Raw genomic sequence first — 13,925 nt, 5'->3', positions numbered from 1 at the left:
TTTGTTATCTCTCTTGTTTATCCTCCATGAAAGTTATTAAGAAAATATTATCCCTTACTCTGTGGACATAAGTCATGTTGACCGAATCACGTATATATCTGAGTATCCATCTCATCTATTTTTATACGCTGTTTCTCAATTTTACATTTTATATGATGTTGTCTATATAATGCCCTTATCAAACACATAATCTAAAAATTAAAATACAATTAGAAGATATTAATGGTAAAAATAGTACGCGTAAGATTTTGGTTTCAAGTATAAAAAGGGTGAGAAGCTAAGGCTTTTCATACTATGCTTGACAATAGGTGTAGAAGGTTGAAAACATGTCTTATAAATTGGGTCATGTATTTTAGACATTGACTCATACTTCATATTTGAGTAGCTTAGTATGTTGCTCAATTTGGTTTCGTGTTAGTTTGGATCACACATAATCGAGCAAGTAGTCCATACTCTATTGACTTATAATTGTTCCAGGAGTAAATAATGGCATAATGCAATTGTTGGTGTACGTAGTTGACATGTAGAAGTAATTTCTAGGATGAGTTTGTTAGTTAAATTCATAATATAATAAAGCCATTAATCACCTTATAATTCCCGATATTCTTAAAATTTAAATGGTGTAATTCAAATAAGGTAATCAATATAGGTCATTTTAAAGGCGTTTGAGTGATATAGATAAAAACCACGATCTAATGTACCCACAAGGATGCGACTACTTAAAAATAGGTACAAACGACATGCACAAATTAGGAAATTTACAACAGATCGAGTCAATGTCGAATAATGTCCGTCATAGTGAGATAGATATTGGAGATACTAATCAAATATCATGGTACTCACTAATTTGGTCCGCCATTATCAACAACAGTGAAGAAAATCTGGAAGCATTTTTGATATGAAGAGCATGAATTAACAGTATGTAACTATATACATATAATGCTTGTGACTGTGACATATTTGGAAATTATAACATCCTTAGCATATCTTATATATAATCCGTATCAATATGATAGCACAATAGCGTTATATATAAGCTGGTCTCCTAACTTCCGCACAATGCAATCTCCTATTTTGAGACAACATTACTCATAATAAGAAGATAAAGATTCCAATACTCGTGATGAAACACGTTTCTCCAAACGTACAAATTTATAAATAAGACTGTCTTATCATCTTAAAATCACCTAATAAGGTTTCCTCTAATCAAACAAACAAAGAAAAACTTTCTTCAAAATCATGGTTTCTATTGAAAATTGTTTTCCTTGAAAAGTGATTTTCCATGACAATTGTTTTCCTTCAAAACAAATGAAGCCTTAGATAAGAAATTCCAATTCTAGGGTAAGATGGTCTCACAAAATTTAGAAAGAGAGCGATAAAATAAAACGGTGAATACACCAATGATTTTGTCACGCACTCAAATAACCTCACAACTATTCATATACGCGGTGTATGTATGTTTCTCAATTCAAGCAAATTTTTGTTATACGCCTTTGTTGTTCATCGTTTGATTGGACATCATATGAACCTAGTCCGATTGTTATGTGCCTTTGTTGTTCATCGTTTGATCGGACCTCATATGAACCTAGTCCGATCCGGAGCTCCGGACAATCCTGTGTAACCAACCCTAAGCTGAAATACTCCAAAGGCCAGGATTATAAACTATATTCGTCACAAGGAGTTAAGACACGTACATCTCATGTGGTTGTATATTAAATTATTTAGTATTAACAAGTGTAATAAATATATTTAGCTTCTTTTTGTGACAAAGAGAATATGAGATTGTATTAACAAATACTAACAAATAATTTAACTTTGATCCATCAGTAGCTTTTACTTTACTATTGATTGTACAAGCAAGAAAAGTTTGCCCACTAACTAATAAATAAATTCAGCTAATATACTTTTACTACAGTGTCTCAAATGTGCCCATAATTGTAACCACAATGCATACAATAACGTTTAGGTTGGCAAAGATAAGATAAGCACTTTGATCTTATCATTTTAATGAATATATACCAAGAATTACTTGGTCTAATTAACGGTAAGATTTGTATCTCATAGCCTTTGTATGGGAGGATACTGATATTAGGCCGATAAGGGGTTTATGGGCCGGTTTCTTAGCCGGGTTCGGATTATTAGCTACTCTTGGACATACTGGTATTTGTGAAATCGGCATACATATCAGCTTGTCAGCAAGTGGCACGTGTCATCAGTAATTTGACACTTGGCGCAAGGTGGTCTGCATGCCATGCAGCCACCTGTCACGAGGATTATTATAAATAGTAGGTTAAGCTTCATTAATGAGGTTAGCATTTATTACTCTCTCTCTCTCTCTCTCTCTCTCTCTCTCTTCAACTTTCTCTCTCTTACTTCTCTTCTTAAACACATTCTAACTTTATCATCGGAGTGGTTATCCCCGGATCACCCCGGGGCTAGCTAACCTCTGTTCATTGTGTAGGTTCTCAGCTTGCCGATAAGAGTATCAGGATCTCGGACTCAGGTTCTCGGGTAATCGGATCCAGACAAAAACAGCCTTAAAAATAAGTTATAGAATCAAACTTCATACAGGATCTGTCGATACTTTGGGGGTGAGAAACTGAGAAATGTCTTACTTGCTCTTTCCTTATCAATCCTAACTCACAAGAGGTGTTGCCTACTAAACTGAGGTGGGTTGAATAATCTTAACAGATTCTAGACCAGTTAGACACATTTCCTTATAATAAAATGATGAAATACATTGAATTTATTAATTATGTTACATTGAAAGCTTCCTCAAAATGAATGCCATTGTGATCTACTCTCATAAATTTAATTTAAATTATCATTATTTAACATTTTGTATGTGTACATATTAAGGATTAAAATGAACAGAGAGAGGAGGTAAAATTGAAGGTTAGGTAATTCAAAGATAGGGCTTTTTAAAATATGTTCAAGACTCGTATTAGTTGTAAAAGACTAGAAGGAACAATGTCTAGATTAAGACTTTTGTTCTCTTTCACAACATTTGTGTACTTTTTATGTTGGTTGTAATGTACTTATTGATGTTGATATACTCCAAATAAAAGCATCACCAATTGGGTAAGGGATCAAAATATTTTGTGAGTTTGGAGATTTATTGCTCGCTTGAGGAATGGTAACTAATTCTATTTTCTTTTGAAAAGAAAGTAAAACTAACAAACAAATTGACAAGTATGTCACGTATTATGTGACATTATTCTTAAGGTGCAAGGGTTTATTCAAAAGGGTTCGTGAAAGAATGGTGATACTTTGTAGTGACCTCTTTAATTTCTTCGTGTGGATTTTACATGATCTTGACATGTTCTCATACTAACCTTGATTTCTTTTTTTAATTTTCTATATAGTCGATATTTTATTGCTTTATTTAACTTCATTTTTTTTGCCGGTTTTTTTACCTGTCTTTATTCATATTATGACACCTGAGGTATAAAAAACCCTTACTTTTGCATTTCATCATGTCCATTCAAACCCTTCATTAGAAAACTAACCATCCATTTTCTAAAGGAAATGGAGAAAATGGAGAAGATATCATGTTACTAGTTTCCTATCCATTCATAGTTCATTAATGTCTCCTCCTCCCCTAAACACCAACTTTGTATATAAAGTGCAATTTTTCTATTGGAGAAGAAGTTCAAATCATAAGTATCACTATATCACCCACATTTTTTTACTGAAAAAGATGAAAAGGTGGTCTAAAAGGCCATAAAAATATTATTAAGAGCCAACTGCCAAGTAAAGTGTTGTCAAAAAATAGACAAGATAAGATAAAAGAACTAAAGATAGTACCAATGGGCCTTCTTACATTAGTCAACTTGCTTTTGGCCAAGCAGTTAAGAGATGAAATTTATGAAAACTACATGTATATATCACTAGTGTGATGTTGGGCCAAATGGTAAATCAATTTTTGATATGATGCTTATCGTTAAACTTAAACAAAGGGGGAAAAGTACATATGAAATGGAACACTTTTCTTGTTTTATAGTTGTAATGTTTTAAACTAAGCTATTGACATATTGTACCACCTGGGATATTTTGTTAGATTCGTTTTAATGTTATTTAATAAATTATAACTTATATGATTGTTACTCATTGATAGATTACACGTATATATTTATGACTGAATTGTTATAAATCAGCAAAAATGTAATTAAGTCAAAGCATTGCAAATTTGCAACTAAAAAAAATTGAGGAAGTTTACAATGACAAGTTGAAAACATTTCACGGAGACAAGGAATGCCTCCTTATTGAATTGTTTGATTGCATTTACAGTAATTGTGACTTAGGGTCTGTTCTCTTACGTTGAAATTCAGTTCACTTCAGTTCAGCTTCTAATTTCCTTCTCTTATAAAATATTCATTTCAGTTTAGTTTAGTTCAGTTTAGTTCAATTCAGTTCAGTTCAGTTCAGCTCAATTCAGTTCAGTTCAGTTCAGCTCAATTCAGTTCAGTTCAGTTCAGTTCAGCTCAATTCAGTTCAGTTCAGTTCAGTTAATGAAAACAGACCCTTAGTCAAACTAGAGAAAATACAAGTTTATATATCTTCTTAATAAACAAAAAAGTGTTTATCTATTGGCAATTCTATAAATAAATCAACAACTTTTATTAAATGCGAGAGTCCTACTAATGTTGATTTATTGACGAAAATGTCATACTGACTGGGATATTTTGTTGATTGATTTACAAAAATGCCACTAGATAAACGATTTTTGTTTATCATGAAGATAAACTAGAGCTCCCTCGTTAAACTATAATATTTTTTTATATATCCAAATTATAAGTACTTTGTATTTGATAACTTTTAATTCTATTTGTAAATGTAGTATAATTCTTTGCATCATAGTTCAAAGTGGGATTTGTTAGAATGGAGAAAAAAAAATGGAATGATTATACTATACAGAATTAAGTATATTTCCTAGATCAGTAGATATAAAATAGATATTATTAAGTAAGGCGTAGATTAATACTTTGTATAATTTTCATTTAAGATGGGATATAAAGTAGTTATTTCTTTTATCTACACACTATGAGTTGAATGTTAAAAAAAGAAGAAAAAAATATATATATACATGCATTTATCTATTACTTTGTACAATATATATATAGTAGTAGTAGAAGGTTTATTCTTAAAATTTTTAATATGCACCCACTAACTTCCCAAAGAATTCAGAGTATCTTTCTCAGGTGATATATCCTCTTGCATTATTAGCACATGCATTTTCTTATACTTCTAGTTATTTATATCATCTAATAATGTTAAATATAAATTTGGGTCACACTTGTCATATAAAGAGATTCCACTTTATAACACCAAATGAAGTTACATTTTAAAATTCTAAACTCAAATAACAACAAGAGAATTAGCCTCTTAATTTTAATAAGTGTTTAACTTTTTTTTTTTTTTTTCCATCATAGAACATTGTCGTGTGTTGTTTGAAAATGCTATGCTCAACCAACTATGCCACGATGGCAATGTATCACGGGACAACATGATCAAACGTAGAATGCAATCTTAATGTTACCTTCTTAAAAACAAATATGAGAACACCTAGAACTCTAGAAGTATAAATAATATAAATATGAATAATTAAAACCAAGAAAATTAAAATGAAATGAAGGTACGTAATCTTAAAGAATTCATACGAGAAATCTTTGAGAAGACAACACAATGAACAAACCTTGCATTATATAATGCATTGACCACATTCCACAACTCATAATGAACTCCTAAAGACAATATGAGATTGCGCCTTAATTCTCTCAAAAATAATAAACATAATATAATTAATAAAAAATAACTAAAGTTTATTAAAAATAAAATATCGGTAAATTTAGTATTTTGGTGATGATTTATTCTCTTCTTACTTAGTATGTGTGCGATTCCACACAAAATAAGAGCAAGATAATGCATGAACAATTGATAATGGACCCTCAAAAGTTTGGTTATGGAGAATCGAAGGCATTAATAAAGAAAAAGTAACATGCTAGTGAAATCCTAATAGATTTTTTACTTGACAAAATTTAATGGGCATTAAGTATTCTACTCCAAGTCAAAGAGGAAAGGCCCCTCAACCCTTATTTTTATATGGTATAAAACTTATCTACATACCATTTATGTTGGTAGTCTTTTTTTTTGGTGCATAGAATGTAAAGGACATTAATAATTAATTACTGTAAAAGACTGTGATAGATGTAGACGAGATTTGTAATGGAGAACATATCACTTCTTTTGATATGTTCCTCTCTTTTATGTATTCAAACCCTACTACCTAATGTATGTATATTCATAGAATATATAATAGATATTCCTTGACCTTAACCATCAGCTTAAACTTTTAGTTGAGTTGATCCATTAATATGTATCAAATCAGCCATGTGACACAACGATCTCGGGTTCCAATTAAATTTCATCCACCCTTCATCCTTTCAAAGTTGAATAAAAAAAGTGCAGGGCATATGGAGGGCCCATGTTGCACTACAATTCAAGCCTAACGGGCGCTCTTGTGAGAGGGCATCATAGAGTATAAAACATATTCCTATGCTTCAATCATTAGCTTAAGTTTTAGTTGAGTAGGTCCAGCTATAAACCTCACCTTTACTCGCGCTGATATTGCTTATGTCGTTCAGTAGATTTGTTTATTCATGCATGACTCTAGAGAGGCACATTACGATGCATTGAAATGCATCATGTGGTACATTTAGGGCTCCATTGATCAAGGTCTACATTTATATCGTTCAGCTCCTATGAACTTGATCACTTATATTGTCACAAACTGGGGCGGGTGTCCTAACACTCGTCATTCAACTTTTAAATATTGTTGCTTTATTTCTAGGAGACAATCTCATTTCCTGGTCTTTTAAGCGTCAACCTACTCTATCTAGATCAAGTGCAGAGGCAGAATATAGGGGCATCGCAAATGTTGTTGCGGAGGCTTGTTGGCTTCGTAATCTACTTCTAGAATTACATTGCCTGCTTGTTGGTAGGCTACTATTGTTTATTGTGATAATGTCGGTGCACTTTATTTGTCTATACAACACCAACGCATCAAGCACGTCGATGTGGATATTCATTCTGTCCGAGAGAAGGTGGCACTGGGTCATATCCGAGTCTTGCACGTTCCTACTCGATATCAATTTGCAGACATCTTCATGAAAGGTCTACTTAGACAACCATTCTTGGATTTCATGCATATCCAGTCTTAGCGTTACTCCTCCTCCCGCTATGACTGCGGAGGTGGGATAGAATATATGATAGATATTCAGAAATATATATTTTGTGAATATTGTATAATTATCTTGTGAAATTTCTAACACGATTAAGACTCATCTTTGTAACCCTGTATATATAAATCAATGGAAAACATTTGAGGTTGAGAAGTTTTACAAAATCTAACATATACGTATAATCCTCCGTTGAATGTTTTTGTTGGGGTTTTACGGATTTAATTAGTTAGTAATAAGTCCCAATTGTTGTTACTTTTATTGATAAAGTTATAATTTTATAAGTTTTTTTTATAGGAAAAATGGAAAAGAAAAATCCAACCTTTCAACTTTTTCTTTACAAAAATCCAACATTTTGATTATTCCTCAAAAATCCAACCTTTATACCCCTCCTTCTCCAACAGGTCCATTTTACCTATAACCTGATAAACAGGTTAAAAAAGTTTTTTATTTTTTTTATTATTTTTTTATTTTTTGCATTTTCCCTTTTCACTCCTATTCTTTCTCACTCCTCTCACCTCAACCACCAACCCCACCTCCGTCACCACCACTCAACACCGCAGAAATCGCCGATTTCTACCAACCCTCGACGACAACGAAGACAGCGATGAACAGAGGATGGGGTGGACTTGGATAGTGCAATGAGGAGAGCAATTGAGGAAGATGAAAACCGCGAAATGCCCCGTTGTCGCGCCGGAGAATGCAGTTAGAGTGATGGAAGGTGGTGGCTGAGCGTTTGGAGTTGCGGGGCTGATTAGGGCAGATCGAGCGTGGGAGATGGGTTTTTGGTGGTTTTGCGTGGGAGGGATGGTTTTGGGGAAGGGGGTTCGCGCTGGTTGCCGAGGAAGAGGGAAGGGGATGGCGGTGAGGGAGAGGGGTCGGCGACGGCGCCAGGGGAGGGGGATCTGGGCGCGGCCGGCGCCGGGGGTTGGGAGGAAGGCTGCGCTGGTGGTGCTGGTGGCTGGTGGAGGAGATGAGTGAGTTTTTTTTAAAAAATTTTTGGAGTGGCTGGGCGTGTGTGTTGGTGGCTGGGCGGTGGAGTTGGTAGCTGGGTGTGAGTGTTGGTGGCTGTGCGTTGGGTTTCGGTGGCGGTGGGTTGGGGTGGTCAGGGAAGGGAGAGGGTGGGGCTGGTTTTCTGATTTTTTTTTCCTTTTTCTTTTAATTATTTTTGTTTTTTAATAATTAAAAAAATAATTAACCTATTAATAGCTGACACGTGGAATATGACTTACAAAAATGGGTCATCAACAGGTAATGGACCTGTTGAAGAAGGAGGGGTATAAAGGTTGGATTTTTGAGGAATAATCAAAAGGTTGGATTTTTGTAAAGAAAAAGTTGAAAGGTTGGATTTTTCTTTTCCATTTTTCCTTTTTTATAAATTTATATTGCAATAATATCTCTTAGCTCATTTTGCAATGGTTTTTTCTTCCATAGTCAAGATGGATTTAGCTACTCTCCTTATTATGAGAGTTATATATATATCGTGTTTATTAGCTTGTCTACAACATAATTGATTTTAAAATTACATATTTGTACTCCTAGCTTTGCTAATTAATTTATGTGAATAATTATACTTAGATGTTATCATTAATTAATCATGATAAAGCTTGATTAAAATTGTTGTATGATATGATACGATTAACTGATTGATGGAAAGAAAACAATTCATTTATTAGAATAATATGAAATTTGCATTGCAATTTTAATTTTGAATAATAAGGGGGCGGAATCACGTATTTAATCTACAACCCTAGAAGTTGACCAGAATCACTCAAATTAATTTTAGGCGAGTTTAATATGATCTCATCACTTAATATTTTTTATCCCTAGATTATAGATCATCAAAACTAGTCAAATAAATTATTTGAATAGAGTAAAATGCAAAACGTGTCAAAAATTAAATGGATGAAGTATTCTCAAATAGAGAATTAACCATATATAGATGATGTTGACTTTTCCATATTGCTATTGCTATTTGCCATCATCAAGACTAGAAAATGACATTTCATGTTGGTATCTAATACTATCTTGTCTATCTACAAAAGCCTAATGCTAAGTGGTACATTAGTCAATTGCCACAAATAAAAGAGTTGAATTCAAGGGGAAAAAAATATTAAAAAAAAAAACAGAAACATATTTCTGGTGTCTGAAACAATGAAGGAACCTTAGGGCCTGTTCTCTTCCGTTGAAATTCAGTTCAGTTCAGTTCAGTTCAGCTCTTAATTTACGTCTAATGATATTGCTATTGCTAATGATATAAAGCCAAATTTCATTCTTTTAAGTTCTTATTACAATGACAACAACAACAACAACAACAACAACAACAACAACAACAACAACAACAACAACAACAACAACAACAACAACAACAACAACAACAACAACAACAACAACAACAACAACAACAACAACAACAACAACAACAACAACAACAACAACAACAACAACAACAACAACAACAACAATAATAATAATAATAATAATAATCATCAATAAATAATAATAATAATAACAATAATAATTGAAATAATAATACTAATAATAATAATCAATAAATAATAATAATAATAATAATAATAATAATAATAATAATAATAATAATAATAATAATAATAATAATCAATAAATAATAATAATAATCATCAATAATTAATAATAATAATAATAATAATAATAATAATAATATGTACATTTGTATATACACATATGTATAGTAATAAATAATCAATAAATAATCAAAGATCACTAATCCGTAGTTAAAAATCACTAATTAATAAGTTCAGTTCAGTTCAGTTCAGTCCAGCTGAGTTCAGTTAATCGGAACAGGCCCTTAATACTACAGAGTAGTACACTAGCTACTATATGTTAGTGCCCGTTAACTTGTTCCATGCAAATCATGTATGCTGTAGATTATGAGATAATAGTTGAACTTCGTGCTCCTAGTTTAGTAAGTTCAAGATTTAACATAAGTTAAAATTAAAACTAAGTTAAGTGATAGGGTGCATAAATCAATCCTAAACTTTAACCATCAGTTTAATCTTTTTGTTGTGTTGGCTCTTTGACATGGGGAGGCTCAAGTCGCATCCACTCTTCAAACTCATTGACTTTTATGTGATGGAGCATGATAGACTATATAAATCACTAAGACTACGACTAAAGTTTTTCAACCATTAGTTAAAATTTTTTGTTGAATTGTTGGTCCTTTAACACTAAGACTACGACTAAAGTTAATCAAGGAATAATATAACTGGGAGTAGTTATTTGATGTGTGTTCATTTCTTAGTTTGCATTTAAATGTTAAGTGTGAACTTATATGCATATGAATTCAGATTATATATAAAACTTTTACATGTTGAAATTGGTAAAACATTCACATCATCACATGTTAAATGTGAACTTATATACATATGTGTCATGTAAGCTTATTAAAACGTTCACTGTTCTCTCTTTAATACCATAAATAACATATGTAACATATGAATCTTTTAAATGTGAACTTATGTCCATGTAAGCTTGTTAAAACTTTTGCATATCTTTCACTATTCTCTCTTAATTGTTATCAACTTATCATCAATTATATGTAACAATGAAGTTGTTAAAAGTGAAAGAGAGGAAGAGAAAGTAGCGGTAATCCTTGGACATAAGTTCATGTCATGTAATTTAATTGTAACAAATGAATTTGCAAAAAAGAAATTATCAAAATTTCTAAACCATTTCATTAAAACTACAAGTATTTCGTTTTCCTAAACAAATATTATTATACGTATATAATTTTCTAAAAATAAGTCTTTTGCACTTAAACTTCTTATATTACTTGTTTTGAAAGAGTGGACGTTGTTTCTCCCATTTAAAGCTTGTTCAGTTCACCTTGTTTTTGCTTATTTGATCTAGTATGATTTGATCTGAACTGGTCTGATATGATCTGATTGTCTGATTTGAGCAACTTAGACCTTATGTGTATGATAATCGATGTAGGAAAAATATATCAAGTGGGGTCATGTTAGATTCGTAATAATGTATATTTTATTAATATTTTTCATAATTTTTTCATTATAAAATTAAAGATATTTAGCGATAAAAAACCGCACATAAAATGATGATCTGATTTAAATTTATTTTTACAGATCTGAACTTATTTTTTCTTTATCTAATCTGATATGAATTTTTTTTTTCCCTGAAATAAGTAAAATTAAAATCAACTAAACATGGCCTTAAGTGATACTATTGGGGCATGGAACTCACGTGGGCAAAGCAAAAAAGAAAAGGCAACTATGAGAAGATGCGGATTGGAGAATGCCCAAAAGTGTGCATATCAAATTGTGTACATGTGTGCCCGTGTGTTTATGAATGGTAAAAATCTCCCTCTAGCTTATTTTAGCCTTGCCAAAAAGACTTTCAAACCCCACCTTTAAAAAACATCTTTTATTACTATGATATTTATCAAAATTATGGGCATGTTCACATTTACTGAACTGAGCTGAAATGAATATTTTATGAGAGAAGGAAATTAAAACCTGAATTGAACTGAACTGGTTGGAGCTGAATCGAACTAAACTAAGCTGAAATGAATATTTTATGAAAGAAGGAAATTGGAAGCTGAATTGAACTGAACTGATTGGAGCTGAACTGAACTGAACTAAACTGAAATGAATATCTTATGAGAGAAGGAAATTAAAAGCTGAACTGAACTGATTGGAGCTGAACTGAACTAAACTAAACCGAACTGAAATTAAGCTGAAGTAAACAGGCCCTATGTATTCTAGTAACTCTACTTTGATCAATGTTAGTGGCTTATACTTTTGATTTACAGTGGCAGAATCACGGAGGTTGGAGGTTGATCATGACCTCCCCGCTTAGTTTTAGTTATATCTATTAAATGTAGCTATCCATGATGTTAATTGTATCATGGTTGTGTTGGTTTTAGCCTTTTAGGTGAGTATTGAGATTCCATTTCAAGCTCCCAAGTTAGGTGTTTGAATTGTCTAAGTTATCTAGGAAATGGCCTCAAATTCCAATATTGTACAATACATAATCAACTGATGACATAAAATTCACATGAATAGTATATTAATTCGTATATATCTATGCTCATGGATGGTATTGTTTAGTAAGCTGATCAGCAAAAATACATACATATATTTTTTTTCAATATAGAAGTATATTACTTGTTTAGTAAGCTGATCAGCAAACAAATATTTAGAAGTATATTACTCATACGAGTACTTGTTTTTGTTTGAACTTGATGAGCTCTTATTATAATATTGGAATGAATGTATGCAACACTATATGTTTAATGTAACAAACCATCTTTCATGGTCTTTTGATTTCATCCACAATTAGTAAATTCACATTTTATCAATTACAGTTGTCAAAATTTTCAAAATCAACGTGGTTCAAATATAATTTGAGGTATGGAGAATGACACATTCACACACAACATGATAAAGAAATATATATATATATATATATATATATATATATATATATATATATATATATATATATATATATATATATATATATATATATATATATATATTTTATATTTAAAGTAATATTACAAAGTTTTTTGCTATTAACAGTAACTCCTCTCAAACTATTTGAATATAGCCACTGAAAATAGCTAATTACGTACAAGCAGAGGTTCAATATTTATCCTCTTACCTCTCTCCCCCCCCCCCCCCCCCCCCCCCCCCCCCCAATTTTAACACTTCTTCTTTCTATTAAAGCTCAAGACATATACATTTGTTTATCGTGGGGTTAGTTGAGAGAAAGGATGGAAGAGGGACACAAAGTAGGCTAGACAACTCAATAATAGACCAATAGATCCTGATTGACAATTATTCGATAATTTTTACTTTCTCTGTTTTTTTAAGTGCCCCAATTAAATTGAATATGTCAATAATTACTAGTATGTTTATTTATAAATATTAACATTGGTTAAAGTGTTGTATGTGAATAGTGCAAAAGTCAAGCCGAGACACTTAAAAAAAGCAGAGGATGTAGCTAGTTCACAAGTTGTATTGTTTTTTCTAATTAGATGATTGTAATATTGAATTGACTAGTTAACTATCTATAACAATTACCAAAGTGAAATTTATTTGGAGGGAATTTTTCCCTCTAAAAACCCATTTATTATTTATCTGTTTAATTTTATTAATTTTTTGTTTATCTTTAACATAAAATCTCATATATAAACCCAAATTTATATATGACAATTCTCTTTTCTATGAATTAGAATAATTTTTTTTAATACTTTTCTCCATATAATAAATTTTTATAAATTGTTTTTGAGGAAATACATTACAACAATTGAATAAACCAAATTGTTTTCTCTCATTTATTGTATTGCTCCTTATTATATGTCTTTTTAGAAAGGAAAAAAAAAAGTTGTATACAAGTTACAAAATATTTTCTTAAGCTAGATCAATAATGATTTAGCAATTTATGATGAATTTATATTGACTAAATTGACCTAATATAAAAACATTATAGCTCGAATAGTAAAAGTACTCGATATATTATTGTTTATTGATAGATATTATTGAATGAAATGGCCGATATAAACATTAAAATAATTTATCGTTTGGTAAATTTTTAAGTATTCTTGGTAAAGGATATATTATAGCAGAAGCTAGTATCAAAACCTACCTCAAATCATTTATTTACATTTAAAAAAAAAAAACA

The sequence above is a fragment of the Chenopodium album genome, chromosome 3, assembly GCF_948465745.1.
Source record: "Chenopodium album chromosome 3, dcCheAlbu1.1, whole genome shotgun sequence".
Taxonomy (NCBI): Eukaryota; Viridiplantae; Streptophyta; class Magnoliopsida; order Caryophyllales; family Amaranthaceae; genus Chenopodium; species Chenopodium album.
This window is presented reverse-complemented; position numbering follows the sequence as displayed.